Raw genomic sequence first — 14,195 nt, 5'->3', positions numbered from 1 at the left:
AGGCGCCCCTAGAAGTAATTTTTTAAAAGTATAGTTCAATTGCAGGCAAACATGAAAGATATAAAAAATCTGGTTTATCTCCACCTTTACCAGTGGAATCAGGTGCAACTGGAACCTTAATAGTTTCAACAAAGATCCAAAGGCAGCTTCCTGTTCATCCAAAGAATCAGTAGGCGTGGCTCCTTTAATTAGTGTTGTATTGGTAAAAGATTGTTGCTGCTTAGAAATTTTGCTGGACCCCACTGCTTTTCCACCTCTTTTACCAAGAATTTTCACATAATTAGCAGGTATAAGTCTTGTTTGACCATCAAGACTAGCCAGAAGCCAGCCACACACTTTGGGTTGCTGTTCTTTGAGAGCTAAGTTTAGCATATCACCAGCATGGAAAGAAATTTCTTCTTCAGATACAGCAGCAAAATCATATTCTGCTCTAGCAGCTACATACATGGTCATCCTCACATTTGCCCAGTTTGTGCTGTCTGTTACTTCATCGTTATGGGTAGATAGCAGTTTCAGATGAGGTAAGGACCACCACCAAGGATAAGAGCAAAAAAGAATATTGGCCAAGATTTTGCTGAGTTAGCTGCTCCGTCCTCATCACCAAGGCAAGCCACACTTCTTCACTTTTGGCCCAAAGGTCCTCATTCTCAGAGCCTCAAACTATCATTCACTGCACCATGTCTAAAGATACCTGATAGACCTAACTAAGGCAAAAGCTGAAAAAACCTTTATGAAATGTATTTTTAATTGGGAAAAGTGATTTGCTACATCCAATACAGCCCTGAAACTTACAGACAGCTGAAAAGGTAGCATCCATCATCATACTGACAGAGGCAAATGCATGCACGATACTGACCTCTGCTGCTTTCTTCAGCTTATTGAACAAATCTACTAGGTGGCAGATCATCTACACAGAGACAATTATAGCCTAACACATTATATCCATAACTATAAGGGCTATAGCTTCCAGAAACTGAATTTCCATAGGTACCATATCCTGAAGAAAATGAGCTATAAGCAGGTCTGAAACTATTCACATTGCTGCTTCCTGTCTGCTGGGATGGCCTTGGAAGAATAGGTGGGGGCACTCTGGTAAGTGTTGGTTGTCCAGGGCTCATCAGTAAAGTAGGACCCAAATCAGCAGATTGCAAAGTGGGGCCAGGTCCTAGTCCTGGCCCGGCCCCAGGAACTTGGCGGGTCTCCCAGGGTTTCTGGGGGTGGGGGGGAGGAGGCGGCTGGGAAGCCACCTCCTCTGCCTCCGCTCAGCTCCCAGGCCATGCTCTCTAAGGTTCTATTTAAATTACTTGTTTATACTGTGCATTGAATTGGGTGGGATTAAGTGATGAGAGGAGGGGTCCAAATTTGTTTATTAAACCCTCAGAAATTGTTGAAGCATTATGAGCATTTGCTACCAAGTCTGGATTTTTTTCCCTCAGTCACCAGTAGAACAGGTCCTCAGTAGTTGTGTAACTGAGGTGAACAAGAATTTTACTGGTGGCAGAGGCCAGTAGTTTTTTTTTGTTTGTGTTTTTTGTTTTTTGAGGCCAATATTTTTTACCACTTGGGAATTTATGCCTTGACTACAAAAGTACTTAGGTGAGGGTAGTGGAGATTTGTTAAAGGCATAGAAATTTTCTCTTAATTTTGACATTAACAACATCTGATTATGTGTAAACTTAGTATCAGACATAAGTTAGACCTAAACAACTCAGGATATTTACCCAAAGCTATCTCCTCACCCTCAGTCTCTACTTTTGCAAAGCTCCTTACTTGTCCACTGTAATAAGAGCCTGAATGACAATTTGAATGGATGGTGAGATATGTCACAACATTTAGCCATTACTATTATTGATAGGGTTATCTTGGATTCAGAAGGGAAGTGTCCCTCTTTTTCAATGGAAAATGGGAATTGATTGTTGATGAAGTTCGTTGCTGAATATTAAGAACAAAAAAATGTACATGAAGAAGATAATTAGAACTAGCCATTGCTCTCTATAAAAACCAAATAATGAAAAAAGTTTGAAAATGGTGAGATGAAGCCTTCCCTTTTCCTTTTCCAAAATTCATTAAAGTGGCTAAAGAAATGCAAAACAAGTAGACAAATATAGCAATATTAGAAAACAGACCGTGCCATCAATAGAGCAGTAATTTCTAGGTATTTTTGGAAGATAGGAGACGGGTAGGGACTAATAGGTGCTCACTGGTGCCAATATAAACAAACCACATAAGGTGAGTGAAAAATAAACATCGAGGTCTCACCAGTTCTGAGTAGTGGGGGCTAGTAACAAAGGTTACCCCTTAAGGTTGCTGGAGAGAAATTGGGGTTGGGTGGAGCAGAAGAGGAGTCAGAATGGACAGGCTAGAGTTTGTTTCTCCTTATTCTGCTTCAGCTAACGAAAGTAGAATGATATGATACTGCATGGTGGGTTCTATCCAAACTAGGTGCTATGATTCTTAACCCGTACTCAAAAGAATCAACCCTAGAGCTTTTAAACATGCAGATACCTAAAGTCCAAATCTGGAGGGTAGAACTAAGCATTGGCTTTTATAAGTTCTCTTGGTAAAATAATGTGCAGCTGGGGTTGAAAACTGTTTGGTGGGAGTAGTGCTGTAGTTTGGCTTCCCAACCTGGTAGTAGTGGCTGGTATTACTCTGAGTAGGTTATAGGCAGGGTAATCATAGTCCATTATCCAAGCTGGAAGGTCTTTGAAAAAGCAGGAATTAGTAGTCATAACTGGACAACAAGCAACATGGAGCATATGGCACTCTAGTTATGAGTGTGCTTAGGTATTCCTTTCACCTCTGTGTAGTTAGGCTTTCACTTGGAAGAGCCAGAGTCGTATAAGGAGCTGCTTCTGTTTACTCCAGTATGCCTTGTGAATAAAACCATTTTTTGAATGCCATGATTTGAAAAAGGCTGATAAATACTGTTTCTAGCTAACCCCAGGCTACTTTTAACACATGTAGTAAGATGTGAATTTCCTGTGAAAGAGATAGCACCTCTGCTGGTGTGGAATCCCCAAATTAAACCTTGGCCAGTAGGCTTAATGCTGTTTGAATCATGGAATCAAGCTGAGGACTGTTTTCCCTTTATGCCATGTATAGTCAGACATATTTGCTGTTTAAGGCATATGGAGCGTTCTTTAGGTTAGGCAATATGTTAGGTCATAAAACAAGCCTCAGTAAATTTAAAAAGATTAAAATCATGCAAAATAATCACAATGAAAAAATAAGGAAATTAGGGAAATGCATAAATATGTGGAATTTAAACATTTGTTCCTAAATAACCAATGTGTCAAAAATAAATCACAAGAGAAATATAAAATACATTGGAATGAATGAAAATGAAGACAATGTACCATAATGGGATACAGCTAAAGCAATGCTTCAGAGGGATAATATGTATAGCTTCTCCTGCCTACATTATACAAGAGCACAAATCAACAACCTAACCTTTTACCTTAAGACTGGAAAAGAACAAACTAAGCCCAAAGCAAATGGATGGAATGAAATAAGATTTAGAGCAGAAAATAAAATAGATAATAGAAAAACAGTAGAGAAAAATCGATGAAGCCAAAAGGTGGTTATTTGAACTGATCAATAAAATCGACAAACTTGGCTGGATCAACATATGAAAAAAGATTGAAAATACCAGAATCCAAAATGAAAGAGGGAACTTTATTAATGACTATATAGAAAAAGGATTATAAAGAAATACTATGAGCAATTTTATGCTAACAAATGAAATGGACAAATTTCTAGAAAGAAAACTACTAAAGTAATAGTATAACTGATAATTCAGAAGGAAGTGAAGTTATTTTCTAAAATTGATTGGTTGAGAAAAATATTTTTAAGTGTCTTTTAAAGTTATTCAGCAGTAGAAGAATTAAAATTATAAAACTGGAGGAAAGGAGCGATTAAAATTTTCATCTTTTACTTAGATGTAAATAAAAGAGGTAAAATTGTTATTTAGAGCTATAACCAAAACTGAAACCTGAAAAGTAGAGTGGCTAGCCTGAGGTATAGAAACGAGGGTGGGACAAGTCAGGGAACGACAGATGTTGGCGGGGATGTGGAGAAAGGGGAACCCTCCTACACTGTTGGTGGGAATGCAAGCTGGTGCAACCACTCTGGAAAACAGTATGGAGGTTCCTCAAACAGTTGAAATTAGAGCTACCATTCGATCCAGCAATTGCACTCCTGGGTATTTACCCCAAAGATACAAATGTAGGGACCCGAAGGGGTACGTGCACCCCAATGTTTATAGCAGCAATGTCCACAATAGCCAAACTGTGGAAAGAGCCAAGATGTCCATCGACAGATGAATGGATAAAGAAGAGGTGGTATATATACACAATGGAATATTATGCAGCCATCAAAAGGAATGAGATCTTGCCATTTGCAACGACGTGGATGGAACTGGAGGGTGTTATGCTGAGTGAAATAAGTCAATCAGAGAAAGACATGTATCATATGACCTCACTGATATGAGGAATTCTTAATCTCAGGAACAAACTGAGGGTTGCTGGAGTGGTCGGGGGTGGGAGGGATGGGGTGGCTGGGTGATAGACATTGGGGAAGATATGTGCTATGGTGAGCGCTGTGAATTGTGTAAGACTGTTGAATCACAGATCTGTACTTCTGAAACAAATAATGTAACATATTTTGAGAAAAAAAAAAAGAAAAAGAAGAAGATAGCAGGAGAGGAAGAATGAAGGGGAGTAAGTCAGAGGGGAAGACGAACCAGGAGAGATGATGGACTCTGAAAAACAAACTGAGGTTTCTAGAGGGGAGGAGGGTGGGGGGATTGGTTAGCCTGGTGATGGGTATTAAAGAGGGCACATTCTGCATGGAGCACTGGGTGTTATGAACAAACAATGAATCATGGAACACTACACCAAAACAAATTATGTAATATATGGTGATTAATATAACAATAAAAAAATTAAAATACAAAAAAAAGAAACGAGGGTGGGAGGGTAGGAAGTGAGACTTCTCTTAACCTTCTGATGTTTTAATTTCTAGATATTACTTAAATATTTTTTTTAAAGATTTTATTTATTTGAGTGTGAGCAACCACAAGCAGAGGGTGGGAGGGGCAAAGGGAAAGGGAGAAGTAGACTCCCTGCTGAGCAGGCTCCATCCCAGGACCCTGAGATCAGGACCTGAGCTAATTTTTTTTTTTAAAGATTTTATTTATTTGAGAGAGAGAGAACACACGAGCAGGGGGGAGGGGCAAAGGGAGAGGGAGAAGCAGACTCCCCACTGAGCAGGGAGCCCGGATGCGGGGCTCAATCCCAGGACCCTGGGATCATGACTTGAGCCGAAGGCAGATGCTCAACTGACTGAGCCACCCAGGTGCCCCTTAAGTAATTTTTAAGTGCAGAACTGAAATATGCACAGATATTTTGAGAAAAGGAAAAGAACACTATGAACAAGATTGCATATTCCCAGAGCTCTTAAGAGGTTGGCCAGGATTCAAACACTTTTTGATCTGACTCTTAACCATTATATTGTACTGTTTTCCATTTTAGCTAATTATTGAATACTTACTGTTACAGGTATTATAAGCACTCTATATCAACTTACTTAGTCTTTAATACAACCTGATGAGGTAGGTACTATCATTTTCATTTTTTGCAGATGAGAAAAACTGAGTTACCCGACATTGAGTAACTTTCTTAAGAAGTGGCAGAACCACAGTTTGAATCTAGATACTGGGATAAGAGCCCTCACTCTTAGTTACCCTATCATTCTGAAATCTGAAGAACAAAATTTCAAGAAGCTAATAATTAGTTTAAATAAAACTACAAAATTTCAAAAGACAAGTATGCTTATCTGTTATTCCAGAACTCACTTTTAATATTTTATATCCCAAAGGAATTTACAATTTTCTCTTTTACCATATGAGTATGTTTCTCTTTGATCTCACCCTTGCGATATTCACAATTCTGTATGTACACTTATGACTGATTCCTTAAAATGGTGGCAGGAAAAAAAGGTGGTGCATTTAGGGAATAGACAGGAGAATGGTGTGGCTGAAGTGCACTAGATAACCTGGAGAATATGAGACATGGTCTGTGGAAGGGAGGTCAAAGATACATCTGGGATGCTGACTGTTGACCATCCAACTATCAGATGATATAGGAGGAATTCATATTTGAAAGAATGTTCATATTTTAAGTTGATGCACTTTTGACATTTAAATCTCTTTTTTGGTTGATGCATTTTAAGCTTTACTGAGATATAGTCTACATATTATATAATTTAAGGCATACAATTGAGGTTTTTATTTAGTATATCACAGAGTTATGCAACTATCACAATCTAATTTTAGAATGTTTTCATCACTCCTAAAAGAAACCCTGTCCATCCCCTACCCTCAGCCCTAGGCTACCACAACCATTAATTTACTTTGTGTATTTGTCTATCTGAACATTTCATATAAATGAAATTATGCAACTGCAGCCTTTGTGACAGGTTTCTTTCACTCAGCATGGTGTTTTCAAGATTCATCCCTGTTTTGGCTTGTATAAATACTTCATTCCTATGGCCAAATAACATTCCATTGCATAGGTATACCATATTTTATTTATTTGTTAATCAACTTACACATTTAGACTATTGCAAATAACACTTTGGGGTTATTATGAGTAACACTATTATGACATTTGCGTATAAATTGTTGTGTGGATGTTTGCTTTTCTTGAGTACATACCTAGGAAAGGCTGGGTCATTTGATACCTATTTTTAACCCCGTCAAGTACTCCAGACTGTTATCCAAAGTGGTTGTACCACTTTACATTTCCACCAGCAATGTGGAAGGGTTCTAATTTCTCCCCATCCTTGCTAACACTTTTTTTCTTTTTTTAACCTAACAATGAAGTGGCTACAATGCAGCCAGAAAGACAGAGGAAACAGCACATCCAAAGGCCTTATATAGGATGGCGAGAATGCGGTTGATTAAAGAGATATTTAAGAGGTTGAATCCATAGGACTTGATAATGGATGGTATATGAAAGATAAGGCAGAAAAAGATATCAAAGATTATTCCCAAGTTTCTTTGGGCAACCAAGATGGGGAATACTGAAGGATCTGTTTCCTTCAACTTGGCCATTTCTCTGCTAGATCTGTGGGTTTCTTGCCTCTCTAGGCTATTGTTTTTCAGAGTTAAAGAGGCAAGACGAGGCCAGGATTTAGATTGTAGGCATATACACAAAAATGGTGAAGCTGGGAGGATTGAGAGTTGCTACATTGGATAGAGTCAAGGGTTAATTTGTATAGAGATAATCATAGTGTTGTGACTTTGTTAAATTAACATTTGTTAAATATAGCTCTGGGGTGTCAGATGGTAAGCCTGGAGAGTTCAACAAAAGACTCTAAGAGAAAGTGAAATAGAGAAGTTTATTACTCACAGGTCCTGGAGGAGGTACTCTGCCTGCCTAGAGGGGCCATGCAGGGAGGTCACGGCAGAGTGCAGGTAGAGAGAGAGCATGGCAGGACCTGGGTATATACCTTTATTTGGGTACTTGGATGGAGTGCTTTTGGGTTCCTAGGCTAAGTTCAGATTGGTTAACTCAAACCAGAAAAGGGTAGATTTTGGTAAAATTCTGGGAGTCTTAGCACACAAGGGGAAGGTCCTAGGAGGTGGAGGAGAATGCTTATTGCAAGAGTGGTTGAGGGAGTCATATCAGGAACTTATATTTACTTGTGATTCTGTGGGCTGTTAACTATCGAGGGCAAGAGCTTGAGGTAGGGGCTAATGTCAGCTTGAGGCCACTTGGCCACACCAAAAGGTTGCTGAGGCAGCAATATTAGGGAGTAGTTTAGCTAACTCTTAATACAGAGGTCTGAATGTGCATCTAAGGAAATCTGAGAGTACACCTAAGGAGACTGTACTACTAGGGACAGACAGGTGATACATCAGTACTGTGAGTGAGGATATAGGATCTGAGATGTCACTATAGGCAGAGGCTAGGTTGTAGTATCTAAAATTGGGTGTTCAACTGACAATAAGTGTGAAGAACTTTTTTGGGGGAACCAGGATCAGGTTCTAGAACAAAGAAAGAGAAACCGAAACAGCATCCACCCAGAGTCTGAAGTTCATCAAAACTAGTCTTTAACAAATCAAAGAATCATCTACAAAACATGTAATGCAAATTTCTGGGTGTCTCAGTAGATCAACAAGAAGCTCAAATGATTCTGCCACAAATGGAATATTGATCACACTTTGAAAAACACTGATGAAATTATAAAAAGATTAACTTAATGATGAATCAGTAGGCTACTAGGAGATATATCCTTTCTTTAGATCTAGGACAGATCTTAATATATTATGAATGGAGATTGGAGTTATCTACCAGGAGTGGAGCCCTACCAGATCTTTGGCCTGTCTGTGTGATCATTCTTTAAATAAGTGGCTCTTGACCTGGTGGGGATAGGAAGGAGGGCTGGCATTTTGCCCCTCAGAATATTTGGCCTTTTTTGTCTGGAGGCATTTTGATGGGGCAATACTATAGGCAATTAATGGATAGAAGACAAAGCTGCTGCTAAACATACAATATGCAGGATATTCCCCACATCAAAGAATTGTCTGGTCCCAAGTGTCAATCTTGCTGCTATTGAGAAAACCTGCTCTAAATCCTGGACTGACATAAGATGTTGGAATAAAGAGAAGAGTATTGCTGGCAAGATTTAAGAGGCACAGCTAAGGTAGTTCTAATTCATTTTTTTTTGGAAGTTGCTACTATTAGCAATATCCACACAACCACCAAAAGAAATACTAAGCTTTATGGGGGAAGAGAAGGATTAAGGGGAAGGGTGTACAAAGACACAGGAAAGCCTCAGAAACAGCTCTTACCTCTGTTCCATGAAGACTGATTCATGATGATGATGGCTATTTGCACGCTCTTGGAGGTCCTTGTAAAAGTGACCAGTAAGGAGAGCTCGTATTCACATAGCACTTCAGTTCACAAAACATTTGTACATTCCTGAGCTTATTCTTTGACTTGGGAGGTAACCATCATGGCTGCTGTAACAAATTGCCACTCTGTGACTTAAAACAACAGAAATTTATTCCCTAATAGTATTGGGATCCAGAAATCTGAAATCGATGGTTCAGCAGGGCTGTAATTCCTCCAAACACTGAAGGGGAGAATCTGTTCTTTACTTTTTCCAGCTTCTGGTAGCTGTTGGCATTCTTTGACTTGTGGTGGTTCTAGCTCTCTCTCTGCTATGTCTTCTTATCCCTTTTCTTCTTGTGTACGTGTCTCAAAACTCCCTCTGCCTTTCCCTCACAGGCACATATGTGATTGCATTTAAGGTCCACTCAGATAACCTGAGATAAGGTTCTCCTCTCAAGATCCTTAACTTAATCACATCTATTACTATGTAAGGTGATATTCACAGGTCCTAGGGGTTAGGATGTGAGCATTTTCTTCTGGAGTTGGTACCATTCGGCCCACTGCACAAGGTAATGATGACCCTCATTTTACATTATTTTACTAGGTGACTTGGTTAATGAATTGTGGAATTTGGCCTTCGAGGCCAAATGCTAGTCCCATCTTTTAACACTACTATAAATCATAACAAGAAATAAGAGAGAGAAGAAGACACAGCTAAGGCAGAAAATGAGAATAGGGAAGTAGAAAACAGTTAAATTGCAGACTTGAGATTTGGGGCAGTAAGCAAAAAGAAATACTGCTATGAAAAAAAGGCTAATAGATGAACCCAGGGGCAATGGTCAGTTAATGTATAATTAAATTACTACCATCTGGGGTTTTTCTTTGTCACCATACCTGCTGAGTTTTAGTGTTCCCGGCCTGGAATTATCTACAGGTGAGATAATGTCATTTACTTATAATAGTTGGCACAGTGCCTGGCAAATAATAGCATTTCATCATTGCAAATCACCATAGTTATCAGCCATAGTTACCGGTTAACATTTTTGTGCTCAAGTTCTATAAGGACTATTGATCTGATATTTTTCTAAACCTTGCAAACCATTACTTGCCAGACAACTAACACTCTTAGGTAAGTGGTAAACAATGCAGCTTTTATTTTTTCCTGCTCCTTGTCCAGTGTTATCCTATTGAGAGAGACTACTGTTTTTAGACTACAGCTATTGTCAATTTTGGCTACACACTAGAATAACCTGGGGAACTCTAAAAACTGTGTGACGTTCTTTTACCAATTAAAGGCCAATTAAAGAGCAACCTCTAGGAATGGGATCTGAGAGAAGGGGTACACAAACATTTTACTTTTATTTTTTAATTGTCACAGTCACATTTTAAAATTAAATATATATAGAATTTTATAATTTTAAGGAGTTGTAAAGTATTAAATTTCTAGCATATCATAAATACTGATTTAAAAATATAAGTCACATCATTTCTTTAAATGTATATAATAGGGGCTAAAAACCATAGTGTAACATGAGAACTTCATTATCACTGGGAAACTTCCTATTATTCCTTTCCATTCCACACCCTCCATAGAATTGTATCCTATTAATGTAACATAGTCTCATCCTTAAACATCTTTTATTTATTACTCTATCATAACTGAGTGGAGCAAACATATGGATATAAATTTGGATTGGGCTTTTAAATTTCCTGTGTCCATAGGCTTTAAGTACTTAAATACGGATTGTGGGATCGTTATAATTACTTTTAGAACACAATTAATAAATGCAACATTAATATATTAATAATAAACTGAATATGATATATAAATATATATTTCTTTGAGCTACATGATTTTTTGGTAAAACAAACACTGAACAGATACTCTGATGGGTATAGGAGGACTTTGCTTATTTGGGTCTTTGCAGTTATTATATGTTGGTGAAGCTTAAAAGCCAAATTTTTTTATTTTATTTTTAATATTTTAAATTTTTTTATTTATCAAGTTTTTATTTTAATTCCAGTATAGTTAACACAGTGTTATATTAGTTTCAGGTGTACAAAATTGTGTTACAACCATTCCATACAACACCTCGTGCTCATCAGGACAAGTGTACTCCTTAATCCCCATCACCTATTTCACCCAACCCCCCACCCCTCCCTCTGGTTACTATCAGTTTGTTCTCTGTAGTCAGGAGTCTGTTTCTTGATTTGTCTCTCTTTTTTTTTTTTCTTTGCTCATTTGCTTTGCTTCTTGAATTCCACATATGAGTGAGATCATATAGTATTTTTCTCTGACTCACTTATTTTACTTAGCATTATACTGTCTAACTCCATCCATGTTGCAAATAGCAAGATTTCATTCTTTTTAATGGCTGAATAATATTACATTGTGTGAATATGGATATATATATGATGTGGAGTTGGAGAGGATGTGGAGAAAAAGGAACCCTTGTGCATGTTGGTGGGAATGCAAACTGGGACAGCCACAGTATAAAACAGTATGGAGGTTCCTCAAAAAATTGAAACTAGAATTACCCTATGATCCAGCAATTGCACTACTGGGTATTTACCCAAAGAATACAAAAACACTAATTCAAAGGGATACATGCACCCCTATGTTTATTGCAATATTATTTACGATAGCCAAGAAATTATGGAAGCAGCCCAAGTGTCCATCGATACATGAATGGATAAAGATCCAAGATTTCATTCTTTTATGGCTGAATAATATTCCGTTGTATATATGTACCACCTCTTCATTCAACATCTAGTTTATTTTTATTTTTGTTTTTGTTTCCCTTGTCTCAGGAGATATATCTAGAAAAATATTGCTAAACCTGATGTTAGAGACATTACTGCCTGTGCTATCTTCAAGGATTTTTATGGTTTCAGGTCTCACATTTATGTCTTTAATCTAATTTAAATTTATTATTGTGTATGATGTAAGAAAGTGGCCCAGTTTCATTCTTTTGCATGTAGCTTTCCAGTTTTCCCAACAACATTTGTTGAAGAGACTTTGTTTTTCCCATTGCATATTCTTTCCTCCTTTGTCAAAGTTTAATTGACCGTATAATTGTGGATTCATTTCTGGGTTTTCTGTTCTGTTCCATTCATCTATATGTCTATTTTTGTGCTAGTACCATAGTGTTTTGTTCCCTACAGCTTTGTAATATAGCTTGAAGTCTGGAATTGTGACATTTCCAGCTTTGCTTTGCTTTTTCAAGATTGCTTTGGCTATTCAGGGTCTTTCGTGGTTTCAGACAAATTTTAGGATTGTTTGTTATAGTTCTGTGAAAAATGCTGTTGGTATTTCGATAGGGATTGCATTAAATGTGTAGATTGCTTTGTTAGTATAGACATTTTAACATTACTTGTTCTTCCAATCCATGAGCATGGAATGTCTTTCCATTTCTTTGTGTCTTCAATTTCTTTCAAATGTTTTAGTTTTCAAAGTGTAGGTCTTTCATCTCTTTGGTTAAGTATATTCCTGGGTACTTTGTTATTTTTGGTGTAATTATAAATGAGATTGTTTTTTAAATTTCTCTTTCTGTTGTTTCATTACTTGTGTACAGAAATCAACATTTGGGACATGTTTCTCTGTATCCTCGTTTTGTCTAACATTCTGTGTCTGTTTCTGTGTGTTAGGACAATCAGCTATGTCTCCTACACTAGAAAGTAGTGGCCTTATGAAGATGAGGTCCTGTAGTGCCCTGCTGTGTAGTATCTCATGTTCATCAGAACCTGGAGCTTCCAGAAGATCACCTGTGTGTGTTGCATGTGCCCAGCTATTGTGGCTAAGCTGCTTTTTCCTTCAGTGCAATTATCTGTAATGGTTTCCCTGTGGTGTTATGGGCCAGTCTGGGGACTCCTTGGGCTTGAGTTGAGTCATACCAGGTGTTTGCCCACGATGTAGGGCATTTTCCCTATGTTGTACACTGAGAAGCTTTCATTGGTGGGTGGGCCTATAGATAGACCAGTTGTCTGCCTCCAGCCCACTGCTGAGGCCTCTATCTGACAGGTATGTGTGGTTATCTTTCCCTCTCTCTGAGGCAGGAGTTACTTTGGAGTGGTGCTGTCCACTGTAGGGGCTGCTTGCACACTGCCAGACCTGCAGCAGTGCCCTGTATGGGCTCTGGCTGAAAGCATATTGGAGAGGGTGGTTCCCCGGAAGCACAGTGCAGGGGTGGTGTTGTGGATGGGGTGGTGATGCCAGCAAGCTTTGTGGGCCATGGTAGGGGCCCTGCAGCACTGGCACTGAAGGGTCCATTAGTCTCCACAGAAGCACAGTACAGGCAGCAGAGTGGCAGGGTGGTGGTGCTGGTAATCTTTGCATTCCTGGTTCCTCTGGGGAAGGGGCCCTGCCACAGTGGACTGAGGCTGGGTGGCAGGGGCAGGGTGGCAGTGTTAGGAAGTTAGGTAGGGGACAGGGAGAGGGAAATGGCGCCTGTCAGTTCCTTTGTTCCTAGAGGACTTCCTCAGTGATATCTGTGCCTCCAGACACTCTCTGAGTAAATAATTCTCCCGCCCCTATGCCCCAGGCACCTTTCAAATCGCTGCTTCTATGCTGTATCTCCAGGGACTGTTTGTTGTACTGTCTCTTTAAGGGTGAGGACTCAGTGTCCTCTCACTCTCCTTGCTCTCCTAGATCCGAACCAGCTGATTTTTTTTTTCTAATTTCAGGTTTTAAGTCCCACTAGTTGTAAGAACTCACTTCCATGCCTGCAGTTTTCCCCCCTCCCCCACCTGCCACAGACCGCCCTGTGAGACCATTTAGCTCCTAACCATCCATGTTTCTGCCCTTCCTACACTTTTCAGTGTGGCCTCTTCTCTATATTTAGTTGTGGAGTTTATTCTGCCAGTTTTCTGGTCATTTTCTGAGTTATTTACACTGCTGTGAGTGTTCTCTAGTTTTATCTGTGGGATAAGGTGAGTCTAGGTCATCCTATCCCGCCATCTTCCCTGGAAGTCAATAAGGTATATTTATATATTGGAATGCACAGCAATAAAAAGGAATGTGAAATACTTTTATATGCATTAGCGTGGATGAATTTGAAAAGCATCGTGTTTGGGTGCCTGGGTGACTTAGTCAGTTGAGCTTCTGACTCTTGGTTTTGGCTCAAGTCATGATCTCAGGGTTGTGAGATCAAGCCCTGCTTTGGGCTCTGCACTCAGCATGGAGTCTGTTTGAGATTCTCTCTCTCCTTCTCCCTCTGCCCGTTCCTCTAAAATAAATAAATAAAATCTTAAAAAAAAAAAAAGAAAAGCGTCATGTTAAGCCAGACATAAAAT

The 14,195-nt window shown here is 39.0% G+C and overlaps 1 pseudogene; it reads right to left on the bottom strand.

The window, feature by feature from the left end:
• Positions 1 to 22: 22 nt before the first annotated feature.
• LOC114224760 (peroxisomal membrane protein PEX13 pseudogene) lies at positions 23 to 13,136 on the bottom strand (annotated as a pseudogene).
• Between the last annotated feature and the right edge of the window lie 1,059 nt (positions 13,137 to 14,195).

This window comes from Eumetopias jubatus, unplaced genomic scaffold, assembly GCF_037043125.1.
Source record: "Eumetopias jubatus isolate StellerSeaLion01/CBP00866 unplaced genomic scaffold, mEumJub1_p1.0 scaffold_17, whole genome shotgun sequence".
In the NCBI taxonomy this organism is placed as follows: domain Eukaryota; kingdom Metazoa; phylum Chordata; class Mammalia; order Carnivora; family Otariidae; genus Eumetopias; species Eumetopias jubatus.
The sequence above is the reverse complement of the archived record's forward strand: the minus strand, read 5'-3'. Positions and strand labels throughout refer to the sequence as shown.